At 52.9% G+C, this 10,676-nt stretch overlaps 1 pseudogene; it reads left to right on the top strand.

Moving 5' to 3' along the window:
- The first annotated feature begins 265 nt into the window (after positions 1-265).
- LOC132358905 (serine/arginine-rich splicing factor 3-like) lies at positions 266-4,501 on the top strand (annotated as a pseudogene).
- Positions 4,502-10,676: the final 6,175 nt, after the last annotated feature.

Raw genomic sequence — 10,676 nt, 5'->3', positions numbered from 1 at the left:
TCAAAACAAAATTTTGCAACTTTTACTCTTTGAAAAACAGCTTTATCGAGGCATGATATTACATGTTATAAAATTCACTCACTATGAGTGTAAATTTGATGAGTTTTAGTAAACTCTGAGTTGTGCAGCCAGCACCACAGTCTAATTTTAAAACATTTCCATGTGTCAAAGAGACCCCCTGTGCCCACTTGTAGCACTTTGGTGCTGTCCTAACATGTGGTCTTTATGAACACAGGTCCTGTTGGAACCAGAAACGGCGTGAACCATGATGAGCTCTAAGGCCAAGGGCAGGAAGAAATGTGACCAGGCTCTCCAGGAGCCACCCAGGGGCCTCCCTGGGCTCAACAATACAAACTTGGCTGCCGTGCAGACAGCAGCTCATCCCCACGGCGCCCAAACACCCAGCTCCTGGACGGCGAGAGACCTGTTGCTGCAGGTGGCCCGTGGTTGGCTGGTGAGGCCTGGCCCCAGGCGTACGCCACCTTCTCTGGGGCCACCTCTCTGGGTCTGCGGTGGGGTTCTCCTGGGAGCCCCCAGTCACCACAGGACCAATGTGGCCTGTCTGCAGCCCAAGAAGGTGGGGACACAGGTCTGTCCCCCGTGGACATCACCCGCGAGGCCGAGCAAGCACCAGTGGTGTCTGCGGGGAAGATGAAGGGCTCATGCACAGCCCCCATCTACTGAAGATGCTAAACGGGAGAAGCACAGACTGCAGCCACATGCGGTATGGACCAAACGCAAGTGTCCTTGCAGGAACCGATGTCTGAATGTCGAGGCTGTTCCCGGGCCACAGTGAGAAGGCCCAGGCCCCACGCAAGGCACAGAGAGGGGATGGGGGGAACATCTGCGAATCTGAGCTCATCGGGCATCACCCCAGAAGGAGAGGGAGAGAGCCAGAAGGAGATACGGAGGGAGAGGGAGAGAGAGGGAGGTACAGACATCTCTCCCTTCCCTGGGGGTTCTCTAGTGCAGCCAAGCCTGAAAACCACTGCATTTTGGGAGATGGGTCCTCGTGGAAAAGTTAAATAGTAGCTCATGGCATTATCGACACATATTAAAATGGCCCCAAATCTTGGGGAGTCAGGGAGGGGAGCTGGCGGCTGCCTCATAAACGAGGAGAGATTGGGCGTCAGAGGAGGTGCCTGCCTCCACCACCTCCGCCGCCGCCGCCGCCCCCCTCCAGGGCCCCACAGACTTCATCTCCCAGCTGTGGTCCTGGGCTGGAAGGCAGCAGGGAGGTCAGGCCGTCCCAAGCATCAACGTTGACTTCAGGGCTGATCTAAAAGGCGCCTGGTCTTTGTTGAAGCAGAAAAAAGAGAAAGCAGTGGGCAGAGGATGGGAGGGGGAGGGAGCCCCCATCAGCCCTTCTCCCTGTCTCCCTCTCTGTCTCCCTCTCTGTCTCCCTCCCTGTCTCCCTCCCTCTACCTCCCTGCCTCTCACTCTCCCTCCATCTCTCCCTCTGCCTCTCTCCCTCCCTCTCTCCCTCCCTCTCTCCCTGTACCTCTTGCCCTATCCTGTCCCTCTCTCCCTCCCTCCATCCCTGTCTCTCTTTCCCTGTCCCTCTCTCCCTCTCCCTCTATCCGTCCCCCCTCCCTTTCCCCGTTTCCGTCTCCCTCTCTGCCTCCCTCTTTCCCTGTCCCTGTTTCCCTGCTCTGCTCTCCCTCTCCCTCTCCCTCTTTCCCTCTCCCTGTTTCCCTGCTCTGCTCTCCCTCTCCCTCTTTCCCTCTCCCTCTCTCCCTGTCCCCCTTTCCCTGTCCCTGTTTCCCTGTTCCGCTCTTCCTATACCTCTTTCCCTCTCCCTCTCTCCCTCTCCTGCTCCCTCTCCCTCTCCCTCCACCTCCTTCCCTCTCTGGAGAGGGAAGGAGGTGGAGGGAGAGGGACAGGGAGCAGGAGAGGGAGGGGGGAGAGGGAGAGAGGGATAGAGGGAGGGAGAGGGACAGGGAGCAGGAGAGGGAGGGGGGAGAGGGAGAGAGGGATAGAGGGAGGGAGGGAAAGACAAAGACATCTCTCCCTCCCTCCCTCTCTCCCTCCCTCTCTCCCTCTCCCTCTTCCTCGCTCCCTCTCCTCCCTCTCCCTCCGTCTCTCCATCTCCCTCACTCCCTCCCAGAGACAGAGAGACGAAGAGGCAGAGACAAGGGAGAGGGAGAGAGGGGGAGAGACGAGAGACGGAGAGAGGGAGAGAGAGAGAGGTCTCTTCCTCCCTTTCCCTCTCTCCTCCTTCTCTCCCTCTCTCCCACTCTCCCTCTTTCCTCTCCCTCTCTCCCCCCTCCCTCTCTCCCTCTCCCCCTCTCCCTCCATCTCTCCCTCTCTGGGAGGGAGTTAGGGAGAGGGAGAGACAGAGGGAGGGAGAGGGTGAGACAGAGGGAGGGAGAGGGAGAGAGGAAGGGAAAGGGCGAGGGAGGGAGAGGGAAGGAGGGCGAGACGTCTCTCCCTCTCTGTCTCCCTCCCCCTCCCTCTCTCCCTCTCCCTCCCTTCCTCTCCCTCTCCCTCTCCTAGAGGGAGGGAGGGAGAGGGCGAGACAGAGGGAGAGGAGAGGGGGAGTCGGAGAAGGAGGTAGGGAGAGGGAGAAGGTGAGAGGGTGCCTGCTTCCCTCTCTGTCTCCCTCCCTCCCTCCCTCCCTCTCCGTGTCCCTGTCTCCCCCCTCTCCCTCTCCCTCTGTCTCTCCCTCTCTGGGAGGGAGAGAGGGAGAGGGAGAAGGTGGGAACGTGATGGAGGGAGGGAGAGGGAGAGAGGGTGAGGGAGAGAGGGAGAGAAGGAGGAGAGAGGGAGAGGGAGGGAGGAAGAGAGCTCTCCCTCTCTCCCCCCTCTCTCTCCCCCCTCTCTCTCCCCCTCCCTCTCTCCCTCTCCCCCTCTCCCTTGTCTTTGCCTCTCCCTCCGTCTCTCCCTCTCTGAGAGGGAGTGAGGGAGACGGAGAGACGGAGGGAGAGGGAAAGGGAGGAGAGGGAGGGAGGCAGAGGGAGGGAGGGAGGGAGAGACGTCTCCTCCCTCCCTCTCCTCCCTCTTCTCCCTCTCCCTCTCCCTCTCCCTCCAACTCTCCCGCTCCCTCCATCTCTCCATCTCCCTCACTCCCTCCCAGAGGGAGAGACGGAGGGAGAGGCAGAGACAGGGGAGAGGGAAAGAGGAAGAGGGAGAGAGAGGGGGGAGAGAGGGGGAGGGAGAGAAGGAGAGGGAAAGAGGAGAGGGAAGAGGGAGAGGAAAGAGGCAGAGGAAAGAGGCAGAGGGAAGAGGGAGAGGAAGAGGGAAGAGGGAGAGAGGAGAGAGGGAGATAGGGAGAGGAAAGAGAGAGGGAGAGGGAGGGAGAGGGAGAGAGGGAGGGAGAGAGGAAGAGACAGAGGGAGAGAGAGAGGGAGTGGGAAAGAGGTAGAGGGAGAGCGGAACAGGGAAAGAGGTACAGGGAGAGAGGGAGGCAGAGAGGGAGGAGAGGAAGCAGGGAGAAAAGAGAGAAAGAACACACCGTCTACATTTCTGTCAAATGACACCGGGGATCCTTACACAACCAGGAGAAAGTAACACAGGGAGGCTCTTTCTCAGCTGGAACTGGAACTGCAGACGGGGCCAAACACCACCAGGCTGGCCACACGTGTCCAGCCGCCGCTCCAGCCCCGTCAGCCGTGAGTCCGGTCACCAGGGCTCTGAGTGTCTGCTCCAGGGAGCTGGGGTTCACCCTCTCACCCGGGAGGCCGGGCCAAGAGAGCAGGGCCCCGGGCTGGACACATAGGGGAAAACGCATCCCCACAGGACAGCTTGTGCGAGCAGATTCAGCTACCAGATTCTAGAGGCCCGGGACCACCCTGTGGCCCGTGAAACCCAGGAGCCACGAGGGTCTTGCAACGTGATTCCTGTCCGTTGGACTGTAAAGTTTATGTAGGGAATCTTGGAAACAGTGGTAACAAGGCTGAATTGGAACGAGCTTTAGGCTACTATGGACCACTCTGAAGTGTGTGGGGTGCTAAAAACCCTCCCGGCTTCGCTCTCGTTGAATGTGAAGATCCCCGAGATGCAGCCGATGCTGTCCGAGAACTAGATGGGAGAACACTATGTGGCTGCCGAGTAAGAGTGGACCTGTCGAATGGGGAAAAGAGAAGTCGAAATCGTGACCGCCTCCTTCTTGGGGTCGTCGCCCTCGAGATGATTATGGGAGGAGGAGTCCTCCACCTCCCACACATCTCCAAGATGGAGAGCCTTCTCCGTCAGCCAGAGCAGGTCCCTTTCTAGATATAGGAGAAGAGAGAGATCCCTGTCCCAAGAGAGAAATCACAAGCCGTCCCGATCTTTCTCTAGGTCTCCTAGCCGATCTAGGTCAGATGAAAGGAAATAGAAGACCACTTTGCAAGAGGAGTGGTGTACAGGCAATAACTTCATTTGGCAGGAGTATGTACAGAAAATTCAAGTTTTGTTTGAGACTTCCGAAGCTTGGTGCACTTTTTAAATGTTTTAGTTGTTCACATTTGTTTGTCTCTTGGGACAGTGACACATAAAGGTGTCATTCTCTATGGTTTGAAATGGGTCCTGGGAGGCATGTAATATGAAGAATTGTTACCTTACAATGTTCCCTTAAGCAAAATTGAACTTGCTTTGAATTTTTGGTCTTGCCTAGACTGATAATAAAACTCTAACTCCTGCCCACCTAAAGTGTGATGTTTACTATTATGGAAACAACACTGGCAAACATTGAAAAGACTTTCTGTAGCTGGGATATGGTATGCAGCTGTAGTTAAGCAAGCAGTCTTTAAAAGGTGCTGTGAACCCAAGCCAGCAGGTAAAAATGAAAGCCGCACCCTTACCCTAGATTAGAGGTTTAAAAATTCCACTAGTCTTCACACCGGACAAGAGATTGTCCAGGGAGTTTAAAATCTAAGAAGTTTCAAGGAAGTTAGTTTACCTTTGAGTTAGGTCATACGTCCCCTCTGTGATTGCTGTACATGAATACATAGCTCTTTGTAATATTTTTTGGAAATTTGAGATTATCAAGATACCAATGTCCTGCCAGATTAAGAGTATATTGTAGAGCTGAACTTTGAGTTACTGTGCAATTTTTTTTTTCATGCTGTCATTTGTAATATGTTTTGTGAGAATCCTTGGGATTAACGTTTTGGTTGCAAAAGAAAAAAAGAAAAGAAAAGAATCCGCCTGCCAATGCAGGGGACACAGGTTCAAGCCCTGGTCCGGGAAGATCCCAGGTGCCGCAGATCAACTAAGCCCGTGGGCCACAACTACTGAGCCTGCACTCTAGATCCTGGGAGCCAGAACTACTGAGCCCCCGTGCCACAACTACAGAAGCCCACACGCAACGAAGACCCAATGCAGCAAGAAAAAAAAGACGATACTGGCCAGGTGATCAAGGGTAAAATCGTTTGTCATAAGTCCCGTTGATGGTGTGTATCCTTGATGTGACCTGAGGAGAATGGCATTTTTATCTCTGTCTGGGTCTTCCGCCCCAAACCCCATAACTCCAGACCAACCATAAGAAAACATCAGAAAACAAACAGACTAACAAATTGAGGGACAAAACACCTGACCAGTCCTCCTCAAAACTTTCAAGGTATCAAAACCCAGCGACGTCTGAGAAATGTCACAGCCCAGAGGAGACTGGGACAGAAAAAGGATGTTAGGGGAACACTAGGGAAATTCTAATAAAGTGTGGACTTTAGTTAATAACAATGTATCCATCTTGGTTCCTTAGTTGGATAAACATGTCACACTAAGGTACTAATGAGTTGGAAATAGGGGTACTGGGTCAGGGTCCACGGCACTCTGTACACTCTGTACAGATCTTTGCAACTTTTTTGTAACTCTAAGCTCTTGTAAAATTAAGCGAGTACTGAACAGAGCTAAGAATGTTATTTCCCTGATTTGAACATGCCTGAGTTTCTTTTCATGGTCACATTTTTGCTATTTGGATGTGTCTTGGAATCAGTAGCAAAGGAGAGTTGCCAGCCCCTGGGAAGATGTGGGTGGTTCGCAGGTGGCTTGCTCTGGAGCTGAAGACCACGGTGGGAAGTCTGCAGCCTCGGGCTGCACTTAGAAACATGGGAGGGGATGGGCCAGCTCAGTTAGGGATGGAACCTATAAATAAAACTTTTTTCTTTTCCGTTATGGCTTATCACAGGATACTGAATATAGTTCCCTGTGCTAGACAGTAGGACGTTGTAGTTTATCCATCCTATATTTAATAGTTTGCATCTGCTAACCCCAAACTCCCAATCCAACCCTCCCTCACTGTTTCTCCCCCTTGGCAACCACAAGTCTGTTCTCTATGTCTGTGAGTCTGTTTTTGTTTTGTAGACGAGTTCATTTGTGTCGTATTTTAGATTTCACATATAAGTGAGATCATATGATATTTGTCTTTCTCTTCTGACTTACTTCACTTAGTATGATAATCTCTAGGTCCATCCACGTTGCTGCAAATAGCATTATTTCATTCTTTTTATGGCTGAATAATATTCCATTGTATATATGTACCACATCTTCTTTATCCATTCATCCATCAGTGGACATTTAGGTAGCTTCCATGTCTTGGCTACTGTAAATAGTGCTGCAATGAACGTTGGGGTGCATGTATCTTTCTTTCTTTCTTCTTTCCTTCTTCCTTTCTTCCTTTCTTTCTTTCTCTCTCTCTCTTTCTCTTTCTTTCTTTCTTTCTTTCTCTCTCTTTCTCTCTTTCTTTTTTCTTTCTTCTTTTATTGTCACACGGCATGTGAGATCTTAGTTCCCTGACCAGAGATGGAACCCACGCCCCCTGCACTGGAAGCATGGATTCTTAACCACTGGACCACCAGGGAAATGCCAGGGGTGTATGTATAGTTTTGAATTAGAGTTTTCTCCGGATCTATGCCCGGGAGTGGAATTGTGGGACCCTATGGCAGCTGTATCTGTTCCTGCACGCCTCACATCAACCACCTGCACTCCAATCCTTGCTCTCAACGTCATCTTCGGGGAACCCAACCTGCGACAGGGACCTTGACAAGAAGAAATGGCTCAGGGAAAAGCTACCTGCACGGGGAGGAGATAGAGACCATCGCCCCTGGGGTGCGGAGGGGAGAGTGGGTGCAGAGGTTTGTCATTTCACCCCCGATACTCATCTCAGCCCTCGTGGCTGCCCCACTCTAGGTCACCTCGGGATACAGAGCTGAGCCGGTTAGAGTCCCTGCCTGTGCAGGAATCGGGGCACCAGCGGGTCTGAATAATATTAGTGCAGGGTCTCCCCCGTGGCACTGGGGTTATTCGGGGCGGGTCATCCTCTGCTGAGGGCCCCTCCTGGGCACTGTGTGGGGTTTAGCAGCATCCCTGGCCTCACCCATTTGATTCCAGGGGCCCTCCCTCCCAGTTGTGACAACCACAGATTTTCCCCACACATCACGGAAGAACTGGGTGAGGCGGGGGCAGGATGGCTCTGGGCGAGGACAGCTGTGTTGAAGCAACCAGCCTGGCCCAGGGCAAGGTCTGCCCCAATCCCGTCAGCGCCTGCATTTAGAACTGCCCCTTTCCTCTCCCACCTCCCCTGCCCTGCAGTGGTCTCCGAGACATCATCCCCATGTAATAAATCACACCTTCTCAGTTTACTGTTTGCTGCCCTCGCTAGAACGTGAGCTCTTTGAGGACAGGGATGCTGTTATGTCCCCAGCACCTAGAAGAGTGTCTGCTGTGTAGTAGATGCTTCATAAATACTTGCTGAATAAAGGAGTTGAATAAAGGGATGAGTGGATGAATGAATGAAGGTTACAATGGAAGGAGGGGGGAGATTCCCTTTCTGGCTCTCGGGGGTTGGGAGATCAAGTGAAAGATCTGTCCTAAATAGGCTGACCAGCCTTCTGGGGTTCCCCGGGACTGAGAGTTTCCCCAGAGTTCCAGCGCTCAAACCTGAGCGGTCCTGGGCAAACTGGGGGCGGGTGTTGGTCACCCTATCTAAACACAGTAACAATTCCAGCTGCAATAGCAATGGCCAATGACCTCTACGGTCTTATTGACCATGCACAGTTCTCTACCTGGCGGGGAAGGGTGGGCCGGGATTGGAATTCTGGTGATCCAGGGCGGGTGAGGGCACACCCCGGGCTTGTGGAGGGGAGTCCAGGAAGGTTCTGGAGGAAGTGACAGTGACACAGGAGGGAGGGAGGAGTCTAAGGAAGAACATCCCACATGACAACCTGTGCCAATGGCCCTGGGCCCAAGGTCACACCTGACCAGGGCTTGCTTTTTTTTTTTTCTAATTTACTTTTCCCCACATGGATATGCAATTGTCCTAATGCCATTTATTGAAAACTCCTTAATTTCCCCACTTTCTATCATATCAAGTTCTCATATATCTGTTTCTGGACCTTTTTTCTATACCATAGAGCTATACGTCCCATCCTTGCACCACTAGGGCTGTTTCATCACTATAACTTTATTTATTCATTTTGTTTTGGCCGTGCTGTGTGGCATGTGGGATCTTATGTCCCTGACCAGGGATCGAACCCGCGTCCCCTGCAGTGGAAGCTCGGAGTCTTAATCACTGGACCTCCAGGGAAGTCCCCAGGGCTTGCTTTGACATCCATGGAATGGTGGCAGGTGGGCACGGGGAGCAGCTGTCTGTGAGCCATCCTGTGTAGAAATGCAGGGTGGAGGGGAGGACAGATGGAGCTGGAGGGGAAGAAGCGGAGGAGGGAGGGAGGAAGGGAGGGAGGCCGGGCGAGAGACAGACAGAGAGTTTCCGGAGACAATAGCTCTGGCCGTGTCCTAGGGCATGAAAGCTGAAAATAGCTCCTAGTGCCGGGAGCCTTGGAGCCGGAGGCTGGGAGCCAGGGTGACTGGCTCTCCTCCCTGGTGTGTGTGTGTTGCGGGGGGGTGGGTGGCTCTGGGCTTCTCAGGCTGGGAATGGGGTGCACAGAGCAGGAACGGAGCAGGGACCCTTCTCTCTGGAACCTCGTGGGCCATCCTCAGCTCACAAAGCTGAGCCACTCCTTGCCCTACGAGTGGGGGGCTTATCCTCCCTGTCCCCTGGATCATACCCCCTCACACACAACTTCCCCGTGTGTGTTCCCAGCAACCAAGAGAATCTGTTTTTAAAAGATTTGGGGGAGGGGGGTAACCATACAAACAAGAGCAGAATGGATACTTTTTCAGGATATGAATGGCTCTGTGTAAGCCCACCCCCAGGGTAACCACAGTCCTGACCTCTAACACTCTTGACGAGTCAGCCTTGGTCTGGGCTTGCGGACCCACGGAAGCTTCCTCATTCCCTCCTTCAGGTCCCGACTCTCCCTCGGCGTCTTTGTGAGAAGCACCCGGGGAAGTGGGACTGCTAGGCTGTACTGCTGCTAGAACTCCACCTGGGCTCCACCAGGCTCCAGCCCCCCGCCCTGTCCACCTAACTGACCCTGAGGCACCTCAACTGGTAGGAGCAGCATCACCTTCCCTCCTGGGACTCGTGATACTTAAGGGAGACACCGAAAGACAAGCCTTTGGCTCCCTGGCTGGCAAAGAGCAGGTACTCAATTGTCATAAGTGTCCGTATCAGTGAGGGTTCTCCAGACAAACAGAATCCATATGGGGTGTGTGTGTATATACACACACACGTACATATGTACAAGCATACAAACATATACAGCTGTGTACATATGCAGTATGCGTACACACATATACACATATAGTATATACAATACACACATACATATATACACACATATAAAATGCAGTTTGTATATATACAGTATGTATACACACATATACACACAATATAGACAATACACACATACATATACACTATACATACACACATATAAAATGCATAGTTGGTATGTATACAGTATGTACACATACGTATAACATATGCAATATACACACCTAGGTACATATATAGCATACGTATATACACACATACAAAGATATTTAGGTGTGCATATAGACAGTATACATACATACACATATAATATATGCAATACATACACGTACGTACATATAGACACACATATACACCTACATATAAAAGCATATAGCATAAAAATATATATGTACTGTATATAGAAATTCATCGTATATATACATACATATATCATATATATAAGATATATACACATACATATATACAATGTGTACACACACACCCCTATATGTAAATATGCGCATGTACATACACATATAAATTCATACGCAAGTGTGTATATAATAGTATATTCATATATACATATAATACCTAGAAACATATTGGGGGGGAGGTGTCACGGTACGTCAAGGGCGGGAGTCGAACCCGCCACCCCAGGCCCCGAGGGGTCTCCCCGGGTCTCCACTTCGGGCCGGTGGGTGTGGCCGGGGGGGGGGCAGCTGAAGACGTGCGTGCGTGCTTGCGTGCGTACGTGCGTGCGTTCGTACGTGCGTACGTGCGTGCGTGGGGGCGGGTCCACGGGGCGGGAGGCGCTCGCCGCGAGTGAGTGGTTCAGCCGGGCCCCGGCTCATTGTGCTTGCCTCACGCCGGCCCCAGTTGGCAGCAGCGCTGGAGGCCCCGGGCCTGTGACCACAAAGAGGGAGCCGGGGGCCGGACGGGAGCAGGCCGGCGGCGGCGGCGGCGGCGGCTGAGGCCCAGGCCAGGCTCCCTCCCCTCAGCCTCCCGCCCGCCCGCCCGCCTGTCCCGCCCCCGCCGGCGGCGCCCCGCCCCTCCCCCAACCGCCAGACTAGCCTGGTGCGGGGGCCGCGCGCGAAAA

Source organism: Balaenoptera ricei, unplaced genomic scaffold (genome assembly GCF_028023285.1).
Source record: "Balaenoptera ricei isolate mBalRic1 unplaced genomic scaffold, mBalRic1.hap2 scaffold_561, whole genome shotgun sequence".
Lineage (NCBI taxonomy): Eukaryota > Metazoa > Chordata > Mammalia > Artiodactyla > Balaenopteridae > Balaenoptera > Balaenoptera ricei.
The sequence above is the reverse complement of the archived record's forward strand: the minus strand, read 5'-3'. Positions and strand labels throughout refer to the sequence as shown.